Source organism: Neomonachus schauinslandi, chromosome 2, assembly GCF_002201575.2.
Source record: "Neomonachus schauinslandi chromosome 2, ASM220157v2, whole genome shotgun sequence".
Lineage (NCBI taxonomy): Eukaryota > Metazoa > Chordata > Mammalia > Carnivora > Phocidae > Neomonachus > Neomonachus schauinslandi.
Genome location: NC_058404.1, coordinates 183,880,767 through 183,893,904, shown reverse-complemented (window position 1 = coordinate 183,893,904; position 13,138 = coordinate 183,880,767). Strand labels below are relative to the sequence as shown.

The 13,138-nt window shown below is 45.9% G+C and overlaps 1 protein-coding gene across 1 annotated transcript in view; it reads right to left on the bottom strand.

The window, feature by feature from the left end:
- CCDC149 (coiled-coil domain containing 149) overlaps nucleotides 1–13,138 on the bottom strand; it is a 100,912-nt gene that overhangs the window by 33,113 nt on the left and 54,661 nt on the right. The gene's annotated exons all lie outside the window — the stretch shown is intronic.

The following is a 13,138-nucleotide window of genomic DNA, read 5'->3' as shown; positions in this document are numbered from 1 at the left end:
TGTTAAAACGAATAGATCCAAACAAAAACCCAAGCATATTAGGCAGAAAGTTTTGGAAGGTAAGACTTTTCAAGAAATACTAAGGAAAGGCACGAGACAAAGAAATGTCTTGTCAATATCATGAATTAAAAAAAATTAAATACAATATATATTGTAGTTTGTTTACACATGCATATACCCCTATATGCATGCATACACAGTATAAATCTACCAGGAACGCCAGCCTGGGCATTTGAAGGTGGAGGTCCTTTGTAGTGTTACCACAGTGAAGAAAAAATGCTGGGTCTCTTTTACACTCAGCAAAGATGACAAAATGGTAATGCAATTTTCGGAAGCATCTAGTAAGATGGGCATGCCCTCCCACATCTTAACAATGAGGCTACGTCATCAAGGGCCTTAAAAATGTCTCCACCAAAGATCCAGTAACCCTGCCTCTAACAACCTGGGCTAACAACAATCCCAGATATGCACTAGCTTTAGGAAAAAAGAAAAAGTAGATTGTACTTTCATTTCCAGAAAGAGCTAAACGAAAACGAACGTCTAACAAGAGCGGGATGGCTAGCAAAGTGTAGTGCAATCAATCAATGGGCTGGTTTGCAGCTGTTGGAAATAAGGGTGATGAACTGTGTAATAACACAGAACATGCTTATGATAGCATGCTAAGCAGGGAACAAAAAGCAGAAGACTTTCATTTGCAGTAAAATTGAAATTATACGAAGAACCCGTGCACAAAAGTAAAAAGGACCCAATACACCAAAATTTTTAAATGTGTGTGTTTCGGTGATGGTGAGACCATGTATGTTCTCTGTTCTGTGCTCTAACTTCTAACTTTTCAAATAAGCACACATGACTTTCATAACAGACTTTTATCTATAGGTTTTAAAATGCCTATGGATAAAATTCCAGTCTTCAAAATATAATTTTCCAAAGGATTCCTGCAGAACCGAGAGCTGCCCCAGACTCTGGAGCCTCGCTCCATGTGCAACTCCAAACCTTCGGGTAGGGCCATGGTGGAAACTGTGATCCCCGGAAGATGTGATGGGGCCAGAACAGCCCTTAAGTGCCTAGCTCAGTGCCAAACGGGTGGCCATGAGACTGACTTTTTTAAGTTATGGCCCTGCTTCCTGATGCTTCTTCTGAAAAGGTTGTAAGCCTGATTCCCAACCTCCCTGTAGGGTGTGTGTGGATGGGCTTCGTAGACGGAGGATATCCTAGAGACAGATTTTTACGACCCAGCCAGCAATGCCTGCTTGGGGCATGCTCTTCTTCATTCCAACATGGATCTTAAGGGGTTCATGGCCAGCAAAAAAAAATGGATTTTCAAGTCTCTAAAGGATTTAGGGGCAGGTGAGAGATAGAAAGTTAAAAGTGAAGGTAGAATATTAACTAGATTGGGACAATAAATACCAGCAATGACCACGGAAAACAACGGTGCCTAAAGAAAAGCAAAGAGCATTTTCAAACGATATCTATTTTGGGTCTTATTTTGAAAACCACTCAACTGAATGTGACCAATATTTATTGTGCACCTATTATGTGCTAAAGCATCGGAGCAGACAATGCTCCGGGAAGCTTGTACAAAGGGCCGGCAGAGGACATGGGATACTCAGGTATACAGACAGCTGGGCTTCCTGGAATCTGAGTACAGTTGATCCTCATTACTCAAGGATCCCGTATGTGTGAATTTACCTACCTGCACATTTATTTGTAATCTCAAAATCAACATTCGTGGCATTTTTGCATCATGGGCAGACATGTGCAGGTAAGTACAAAGCTGCAAACACGTGACTCATCCGACAGGAGCATTCCCAGCTGAGGTAGAGCAACGCAACGCTCTACCTTCTTGTTTCAGTTTTCATACTGCAAACAAGTGTCCCTTTCATGGTCTATTCAGTGCCCTGTTTGTTCATGCTTTTGTCCTTTTTGTTGGTGTTTTGCTGTTTAAAATGCACAGTGCTGAAGGGATGTCTTGTGTTCCTAGGCACACGAAGGTTGTGAGGTGCCTGACGGAGAATACAAACCAGGTGTGAGTTACAGCGCTACAGGCCCTGAGTTCAATGTTAAAGAATCAACTTTAGGCTAAGTAAGATGGCTTTACACAGAAACACACATAAAAGAAAGTTCTGTGTGAATTGATTAAAAAAAAATATTGTGACCAGAGGCTCAGAGGAACCTAGTCTCGCATTTCCCCTAGGAGCAATGGTTCGGTATTTGCTAATTCGCTGTTCGCAGAGAATTCAGAGAGCAGAGCTCTCGAGAATAATGCGAATCACCTGTACTGGGGGAGATGGAGTTTATGGCAGAACTGGTTAATTCGAATGAAAACATCTTCTACATTACACAATTTCTTAGCTGAGAAACAGCTAAGAACCCCAAGTGGATATGCAGAAAGACAAACAGCTAACCAAATGAGAAACGTTTCTCAGATCAAAGGGTCCAGGAACAAGAGGGCTCGTGCCTTTTTCGGCATGAGGACACAGGAGGCCTTTGACACGGCGTGGAACAGGGGAAGGGGGGGGCGCTTCTCTTGCTATGTGCAAACCAGACTGACAACCTGAACTTGAAGTAATAGAACACTACTGTGGTTTTCCATGCACAGAACGCTTCACTGAACACCTAATTTAGAATCACACAATTATGTTTGTTTAACGCCAATTAATTATTAAACATGTTTATTGAGGTCTGACAGCTATATAAGAGAGTCATCTTTTATATGCCCGATGCCTGTTAAGCTTCAATAAATATGTTAACAATCATTTGGTGTTTAATATGCATACAGTATTGCCTATTAAATTGCAGGTCTGGACTGGTTGAAACATTTATTTTTAAAAGTGAGGCCCACACTGGTAATAGCTGGATCAATTAGTTGGTCAAACTCAAGTGCAACCAGCTGAAGGGGCCCAAGGGGGGGTTGCGGTAGGGATGCAGCGGGAAGAGTTCTCCCGCCTTCCAGGGCGACAGCCTCGTACGCAGGCTCTGCAGTCTGTCTCGGTTGGGGTCTGGGTCCTGGCTCCACAGTCTGCCTGCTGTGCAACTGTACACAGGCCTGACCTTCCCTGAGCTGCAGTATCTTCCACTGAAGCAGGAACAGTATAGCTTCTGGGGGCGGGGGTGGGGGGTGCAGGGAGGCTCGCTATAAGTGTGAACTGAGAAGGAGTAGAGTTGCTTTAAGTGAGCATTTAACTCAAGGGTTCAAATATCCCTGCTTGGCAGAGAGGTGCAGGAAGGTAAAAAGAGGAGGAAGAGAGCCACAGAGAAGAGAGGATGATCGAGCAAAATTTTTTAAGTTGGGTCACTACACACCCCTGCTTTCAGGGTCCCGGACAGAGGGGTGTGGGAGAGTGGCTGCTAATACCTTTAGACACAATCACATTGTTCATATTTATCCATACTACCCGGTTCGGGAACCTAAATGCCGCATGCCCTGAACTTTATGGACAATTTAAGGGACCATCACGGGGAACAGTGGCGAGACACGTTTTTGCGTCTCATGTGCTGACTTCAGCACCTAATCCTAAGAGAGGATGGGATTTTTCTGCAATACTTAGCACAGCCCCCGGAACACAGAAAGTGTGCACCATCAGCTGCTGTCACGATTACTGTTATGACTGTCATCATTGTCATCCTCCATGTGAGCGTCTCCATACATACGCCCGCTGGAGAGGTCCAGTCGTCCTTCCAAGCTGGAGGAAGCAGAGCTCCAGAGCCAACCTTATCTGTAGACCACAGGCAATGATGCTGATGTCCCACCTTGGAAATGGCTATGAAGCAACTGCTCTGGGCACTTAATTCCCCCAGACGGGGCCATCAAAACTCCACGGCCAGCCTCCCTGCGCCAGCCCGAGAAGCGGATCATTGCCCTGCGAGGCACACACATGCCACCAATAGATGTATTCATTTGCTGATTTAGATGGAAATAAACGTTTATGAATGAATTATGGGTGTGAGTCGTCAGCTTATGGCTGAGGAGCAGCTGCAGCTGGGATGTGGCAGCAGGACGCGTCCACAAAACCATGTGGCCAAATGGCTCTTGGGTGCTCCTCCCCCACCCCATGGATGGAGTCCGACCCCTCTGTGGAGGCCCTGTTCAAACTCTGGTCCTCCTTGGGGGCCCCCAGTCGGAATGACTCACTCCCTTCCACAATCTCTTCTCAGGCTTCACCCCTCGGCCCTCCACATCCTCTCCTCATCTGGTCTTCGCTTGCCTGAACCCCTCTTCCCCTGTCGACGGTGACAGGTAGCCAGGGGCAGGACCAGCTGCTATTCGCAGGTGTTACCTGTGTTCAGATCCCGATGCTGCTCATCTTCGTCATGCCACCTTGGCAAGTCATCTAACCTTTTTGGGCCCCAGGTGACATCTGTTTATCTGAAAACGGGGATTGTCTTCATCCACCCAGCCCGCTGAAACGGACTGCCACAGACTGGTGGCTTCTGAACAACAAGCCTTTATGTCTCGCAGTTCTAGAGGCTGCGAGTCCTAGATCAAGGTGCTGGGAGGATGTGGTGTCTGCTTCCTGCTTTAGAGATGCCCATCGGCTTGCTGTATCCTCATGTAGTGGAGGAGATGACAGAGATGCTGGGCCTCTTTTATAGGACACCCATTCCATTCATGAGAGCGCCCCCTCCTGACCCAATCGCTTCGCAAAAGCCCCACCTCCTGCTACCATCCCACTGGAGGTTAGGATCTTGTATGTTGAGATCCACATACAAACGTGTGGGGGGACACAAATATTCAGTCTCTAAACATTCCACCCCGGCCCCCTAAAATTCATGTTCTTCTCACATACGTAATATATTCATTCCATCTCGACAGCCCCCAAAGTCTTAACTCAAGCCAGCATTGACTCTAAAGTCCAAAGCCTCACTGAAATAGCATCTAAATCAGATATGGGTGAGACTCCAGTATGATTCGTCCTGAGGAAAACCCCTCCAAGCTGTGAGCCTGTGAAACCAGATGATCTGTGTTCTTCCACAATATAAAGGCGGGACAGGCAGAGGATAGACATTCCCATTCCAAAAGGGAGAAATAGGAAAGAAGAAAGGGGTGACGGGTCCTAGGGAAGTCCAAAACCAAACAGAACAAACAACGTTAAACCTTAAGGCTCAAGAATCAGCTTCTCTGGCTCGATGTTCCGCCTTCGTACCCACTAAGGGTGGCAACCTCACCCCCATGACTTGGTAGGACAATCCCACAGTGGCTCTCTACTGGCCCTGCAGGTCCAGGTGGCCCCATCTTTTGTAACCAGGCTGCTGTGACCCCAGGCCCAAGCACACCATGCAGACTGGGTGATCTCAGGTTTGCCTTCATGTCCATTCCTTCATTGTCTTTAAGAACCACCCCTGGCTTCTGTCTGAGCTGGCTGGTCAGTACTTATCTGCTTCTCGAATGGTCACCTGGCCATCCCTTGGTGGTCTCATTGTTCTGCACTACAGATAGGCTGAGGACTGTCCAAATCTTTACATTCTGGGTCCTTTTTGCTTAACAATTCCATCTTCAAATCATTTCTCTCTTGTATTTTATAAGCAATCAGGAGAAACCAAGCCATTTCTCAACACTCTACTTAGAGATCTCCTCAGCTAAATATCAAATTTCATTGGTCACAAGTTCTACCCTCCATAAAACAATGGACTCAAACACAATTCAGCCAAGTTCTTGACTACTGCATAATAAGGATGGCCCTCCCCCTAGTTTCCAATACATCCCCAGTTCTTTATGGGGCCTCATCCATGGCCTTCACTGTCCATATTTCTACCAACATCCTCTTCAGGATTACTTCAATATTCTTCAAGAAGATGTAGGCTTTCTTTGCAGCGCTCCTCTTTTCTTCCTGAGCCCTCACCAAAATCGCCCTTGATGGTCCATTCACAGCAATGTAGGCTTTATCTAGCACACACTTCCAAACTCTCCCAGCCCTACCCATTATCCAGTTCCAAATTCACTTCCACATTTGTTATTTGTTCTAGCAGCATCCCAATTCTCGGGACCAACTCCTGCCTTAGTCTGTTTGGGCTGCTATAACAGGACCCTATAGACTGGGTGGCTTCTGCTCAACAGAAATGCATTTCTCATAGTTGTGGAGGCGAGGGAATCCAAGCTCAAGGCACTGGCAGATTTCATCTCTGGTGACTGCCTGCCTCCTCATTCATAGACAACCATCTTGCTGTACCCACACTTGGCAGAAGAGGCAGAAGAGCTCTCTGTGGTCCCTTTTATGAGGACACTAATCCCATTCATGAGGGCTATGCTGTCATGACCTGATCACCTCCCTAAGGCCCAACCATCATTGGGGGTTAGGTGTCAACATATGAATTTTGGGGGGGGACACCTTCAGTTTGTAATAAGGATAAATGTTATTTTGTAGACAGGACAGCTACATACAGCTGCCCATCCTGTGCACTGCATAATGCCAGCCCTGGTGGGGGGCTGGTCCCTATCCTCACGAAGCGCAGCTACAATGCAATGATCACTGTTGATGTAACTTTCCAAAGAGCTTTAAAAGTGCAATCCCCAGTTACAGTTGGTATGGTTACCGTTCTTAGGCAGAGGCTCTATTTGTCAGGGTCACTGGGAGGATCAGATGAAAGAATTGCTAACAGGAAGTGGATGCTAGCCCTCCCTCACCCCCAGTTCTTGTGTATTGCTGCAAAAAGCTCACCTAGGGAGAGGTCAGCATCAAAAGGCATTTATTAGACATTCATCTGGCGTAGTGCCGTGCCTGCCAACTTAATAAACAAGGCCCTGCCTATCTTTACTTTTCCTGTTGGTTTTCTCCATATGCTCTCCAACTGCCCTCTGACCTTTTGAAATACCCTCGGTAAAATTGGACATAATTGCTTAAAAAGGCTCCAGTGGGCAACTCTATTGTGTAGACCAGAGTCCAAATTCCTAGATCTATAGGACAATCCAGTTCTAGCTTTAAACAAAAGAATTTGTCACTAAAAAAAACAAGCCAAACCAAAAAAAACAAAAAACAAAAAACAGTTGTTTTCACTGTCTTCCTCCCAAGGCTCTGGAGATCATCACGCACACTCATTAGTGGGTATATCAACGTCTCCCGAGTAACCAGCACCCAATTTGAGCCAAACAATGTGCTAGAAGCTTTTCCGACACATCATATCTTCAGTGGCTTTTCACTGCATTGGAACAAATGCCAGAGTTTTTAGTCAGATTGACGAGGCACAACATGAGGATGTAAGCTGCTCCCCACCTGCCTCCTGACTCCATCTCCAGCCACTTGCCTTTTCTCTGTTCTCTAGCCTGGCTGGCTTCCTTTCAATGCCTCAAACATAAATGCTTATGCCTGCCCCCGGGGTCTTTGCACATCCTCTTGGTCTATCCAGAACCCACTTCCTTCCTGTCTTCAGGTCTCAGATCCAATGTCACCTTCTCTGTGAAGGCTTCCCTGGATACCATGATGAGAGGCCTTCACCCCAAAGTGGCTCTCCCTCATACCACCTGGCCCCACTGTCTTCTTCATACTTACCAGAAATGATCTCATCCGTCTCTCGTGCCCTCCCTACCGTCAGCTCCACCACAAGGAACATCCCTTATCACATGCCCTAGAATCCCCTGTACCCACAGTGGTGTCTGGCTAACCGGAGGGGTCCTTAAATGCTTCTTAAACATAGAAGGGCTCTCATTTGATGCTTCCTGTGATTCCGGGAGGCAGACATAGTCATGTCCTTTATAGGAGAGACCCCCCCCCCAACCCCATAGAAGGCTGACACAGGCTCTGAAGTCAAGACTCTTGCCCTGAGTCCACGCTGAGTTCAGTAAGCCACAGCTCCCCTTCTCTGAAGGTTGCAATCTCTTACCACGTAAAGCGAACACACAGGTGGGTCTTCCCACACCCCAAGCCCTGGCCTCAGTGCTTACACACATGAACGCGGTTAAGCCCAAGGCACCCTGTGAGGCTCTGTTGTATCTCTGTTTTCTTTCTTTCTTTTTTTTTTTTTTTTTTAAGATTTTATTTATTTGACAGAGAGAGAGACAGCGAGAGCAGGAACACAAGCAGGGGGAGTGGGAGAGGGAGAAGCAGGCTTCCCGCCGAGCAGGGAGCCCGATGTGGGACTCGATCCCAGGACCCGGGGATCATGACCTGAGCTGAAGGCAGACGCTTAACGACTGAGCCACCCAGGTGCCCGTATCTCTGTTTTCTGATGAGGTAAAGTAACCTGCCCACATCACAAACCCGGTAGATGGCAGGGCTGGGAGGTCCACCCTGGCAGTCTAGGGTCCTGGAGTTGATGTTCTGCCGCCTCTCTCCATAACTACGACAGCTACCACACAGTGTTCCCCCAGTGGAGCGTGTTCTGTGTCAAGTGCTTTGTATAACTTTTCATATTTAATTTTCATAAAAGGTGCACTGGCCTCCCTGTCATGCCTTTATCATCCCAAGCTTGTCCCTGCCTCAGGGCTGTGTACCTTATCCCTCCGTTACTGACCACCTCCCGCTACACGTCCTTCAGGTTTCTTGGCAAAGGGCATGTGATCAGATAAGCCTTCCCTGACCACCCAATATAAATAGCGTCCTCATTAAGCCCTGGCTGCACCCCAATGTACTCTAAGTCACGTTTTCACTTAGCATTAAACACCTTCTGACATATTATACTGTATTTCATCAAATATAAAACTCCAAGGGCGGGGAAGAATGAAGGGGGGGAAATCGGAGGGGTAGACGAACCATGAGAGATGATGGACTCTGAAAAACAAACTGAGGGTTCTAGAGGGGAGGGAGGTAGGAGGATGGGTTAGCCTGGTGATGGGTATTAAAGAGGGCATGTTCTGCATGGAGCACTGGATGTTATGCACAAACAATGAATCATGGAACACTACATCTAAAACTAATGATGTAATGTATGGGGATTAACATAAGAATAAAAAATAAAAATAAAAAAATAAAACTCCAAGGGCGCTTGGGTGACTCAGTCAGTTGAGCGTCTGACTCTTGATTTCGGCTCAGGTCATGATCTCGGGGTCATGGGATCGAGCCCTACATCGGGCTCTGTGCTGTGGAGTCTGCTTGAGATTCTCTCTCTCTGCCCCTTCCCCTGCTCATGCTTTCTCTCTCTAAAATAAATTTTAAAAAATCTTAAACAAAAAAACTCCCCTCAACTTTAAGACCCACCATTATATACCTCTAAAGAGAATAAAAATTGTCCATCGTTAACAACACGATACCACTGATTATATATCAGAGATGTTCAAATGTGAAAACCTGCATCTCAGAATCTGTGAAATAGAATATATTTATTTGTTTAGTTGATTACTGTTCATCTATCCCTACTAGAATGGAAGCCCCATGAAAGCAGGGATTCAGTGTTTACTGCCCCATCCGTAGAGCATATAGTTGGGTCCTCAATAAAGCTCTGTTGAAACGATTTGCACTGAACCATGCACTATAAGGCAAATACAACTGTTATCTCCATTGTACCAAAGATGAGAACAACTGTGACCCAGAGAAGTCAAGCAACTGGCCCAAGATCGCACAGGAAGCCCCTGAATTACCTTCAGTCAGTTCAGTACACATTAACCTCAGAGCCACAGACTTTATAGGGCCCCACCAAGCATTTGTAAGGTGCTTCAATGTCTTTGTACTTGAGTGTGATTTGGATATGGTGTGCTGTAAAAGGAGTCTTGGGCAGCTATCTCTCAGAAACTGTTCTCTATGAATCACTAAACCCTACCTCTGAAACTAATAATTCACTAGATGTTAATTAAATTCATTTTAAATTTAAAAAGAGTAAATATTACTTAAGAAAAGTAAAAAATGAAAAGTAACTACAATGCCTGGTCTATGGGATGGATGCCCAAAACCAGTGGTCTCATGGGCCACCCAAGCTATGTGCTCATAGAAGGTAAGACAGGCTCCAATATGGCCTCTGAGACCCAATGTGTCTAATTCATCTGACAGTAAAACATTAGGGAATACTGATCTACTCTGGCTGCTTGCTGAACTAACTGAGCATTGTCTATGATTCACAATTAAGATCCCAGTTAGAATAAGATATGCTGGGGTTCGAGCAGGCGAAGGGCCCTTATCACTCATTTTAATTCTTTGTAATTAATTTCTATAATACCCCAAGGTAAGGGCTTTTCACTAGAGTGCTCTCTTCATTTGGGTTTCCTACAGACTGGGACATCTCTCCTTTCCTTTGAAGCATAAAGAGGGAACAGTTTGCAAAGAGCTTTCTGATACCTCATCCAGGACCATTACAAACAGCCACAGCTGAGCACTCTTTTCTTTAAAAAAAAAAATACTTTAGTCACCTGCATACTCATTGGTCTGTCTTTATTGGCTAGTGGCTTGACTTAATTGGTTTGCTCTCTGAAACCATCCAAAAGTCCCATGTCAATAGAGGTATGTTCACAGAAGAGCTCTATCGTTTCATGGTGACAACGCCAGATAAAACAGAGGTGCTTAAAGACCATCAGCTGGTGTAACATAAAGCTCATTATTAAGGGCAAAACCCCGTGTTTATGCAGTATCGCAAATAGCTACATTTAAATTGGCCAGTGGGGGCCCAGGAAATGCGGATGTGGGACACTGGTAGGAGCCGCTGTCCACCTGAACCTCCTTGCTTTTGAATAACTTGCGTTGCATTATTGTTCTTCTGGGATAAAGTGCCATAATCTGTCACATGAAGAGAAACAAAAGCAAATGGACAAGAAAACCCAGTTCTGGCTGTCTCAATGGGAACATGAGTTCCTGTTCTTGGCATAATCTGTTAGGTACTTATTCTACAAGGGGCACACAAAATGCAAGGAAGCTTCCAGGAGCTCTGCACCAAAGCAAGCATGCTTGGTGCTGGCAAAGTCTGGGGTGGTTATAAGGAGTGCTGAGTTTGGGGGATCCATCTTCCAGAGGCCAGGCTTCTCACCACAATTTCTGTCTCTATTGGGAGGTACATACCCAGTTCACTGGAAACAGTTGATCAACAGGAAGGAAGACCTGAGCTTCCTGGCAAAAATACTTGCACAAGAGAATTCTAAAGCCAATCTGGCCCCAGGTCGTGCTAAGATACCAGCAATATTTACCCTTCATGGAATGGTTACTGGGTGCCAGGCACTACGCTACACCCTTTACAAACACTGAGTATTACACACACACCCCCGATCGTTAAATCTCCTTGTCCTGCTTTCTTTTCTTCTCAGCACTAACCCCTGTCTGATGATCTTATATATTTTATTTTCTTATGTCTCCCCAACTAGAATATAAGCTCAGTGAGAATGGGTACCTTGTCTTTCTTATTCCTTGGTGTATCCACAGCTCCTAGAACATTAAGCAGTATGTGGCAAGACCCCAACTATGTGTGGATGAATAAATGATAAAACCTGAAAACAATTCTATGTGAGGTATGATTGCTTCCATTTTCAAGATAAGGAAGCTGAGGTCCGGAGAGAAAACTGACTTGCTCAAGGCCATAAAACAACCATGGGCAGAGCTAGACTATAAATCTGGGTCTAACAATTTCCAAAGTTGGACCTCGTGGACTATATTTCTCTATACCACTTGACATTGGCAAGGCTGAAAGCTGGCCTTTCCTGGAGTGCTAATCTTTCCAACTCCCAGCTCAGTGCCTTCACATCAGTGGCCTCATGATTTGTTATGGAAATCAGCAAAGTGCTATCAGCCAGCCTTCCTCTTTTGGAGAGCTGGTCTACCAGCTCATCTCTGGCTATCTGATCCAAATGTGTTCTGCTAGTTTTGTTGATTGACTCTTACTAATCCTTAAATTCTCAGAGAACCCCTTCTTTCTCCTGGTCCTCTTTCCCTAAATCCACCGTTTTAATGCCCAGAAGAGGAGCAGGCCGTCCTCTAGGGCGGGAAGGAAAGCTGCAATTCTCCTGGTGGGCTCTTTTTTAGACTTAAGGCCCCAACATTATCTGGGTCTTTCCACCTAATTGGTCCTTACTCCTCACAGACTGACACCCTGAGAGCCCAGGGCAATCTAACACCCATGAAAAGCTCTTCCCAGGGTGATTTGTGGAGATGTGAGTCCTCCCTTCCCCGCGTGCCTCCTCTTTCCTCATTAACCTTTCAGAACTATAATTATCAAGGAAACGGAGGGTGCCTGGTACGTTTCCCTTCTCATGCCTCTCTTCTAGCTTGGACTGGGGGTTTGTGTCCACCCAAGAGCTCCGAGAAATTCTTGGGCACAATTCAAAGAGATGGCAGGTGGTGTCTGATCATGGGACCCCCACCTTATCACAGAACCCCCCCACCCTCCCAACCCCATGGGAGGGCTAAGCTGCTTGTAAGCCAGGGTGGCAACAAATCTTTCAAGAGGCTGTTTGAAAATGCTTTATGGCATATAGGGTTATAAGGCTCTAGCTGAACAAATGGGAAAATTAGTCTACCTTAAAATATCCAAGGCAAGTAATTTCCTATCACCTTGTTTCTTAAATGTACTTAACATCTAGAATCTGGGCTTCCCAAAATATGGATAAGGGTCATGAGTTAAAATGGCAACTTGGAGATAAAAATCTCCTGCTTTAACAGGCGCTCATAAAATGATGCCATTGGCCCTCCTGTTTGGAATGGGGTGGGTTGGGCGGGGGTAGTCAGGAGTCCAACAACAGCAGTTTCTAAGTGTTCTTGAATTTCACAGGCTTGAGGCAGCCTATGAGCAGGGCTCTTACCCTGAGTCCACCAAGGCTCAGCCTTAGACACTCTGCTCTCTCCACAAGGGCTTCCCAAGGTCTCATACTGGGGGGGTTGCTTTGGTTTTGCTTTTTCTTACATGAAAGTTTGCTTTTCTAGCTCCTTTCTCCAAATTTCAAAACTACTTCTCGGCCTGTGAATGGAGTTACTGGTGACAACCACAGCTTCTTTTCTCAGTCTGCTTATTTTCTGTATTCTTTGTCCTTTTTGTTCTCCTCTTCTTTTTTTTTTTTTAAGATTTTATTTTTATTTATTTGAGAGAGAGAATGAGATAGAGAGAGCATGAGAGGGGGGAGGGGCAGAGGGAGAAGCAGACTCCCTGCCGAGCAGGGAGCCCGATGCGGGACTCGATCCCGGGACTCCAGGATCATGACCTGAGCCGAAGGCAGTCGCTTAACCGACTGAGCCACCCAGGCGCCCCTCCTCTTCCTCTTTCTTGAACCTTTTTGCCCTTCTTTTCCTTCTCTTCATTC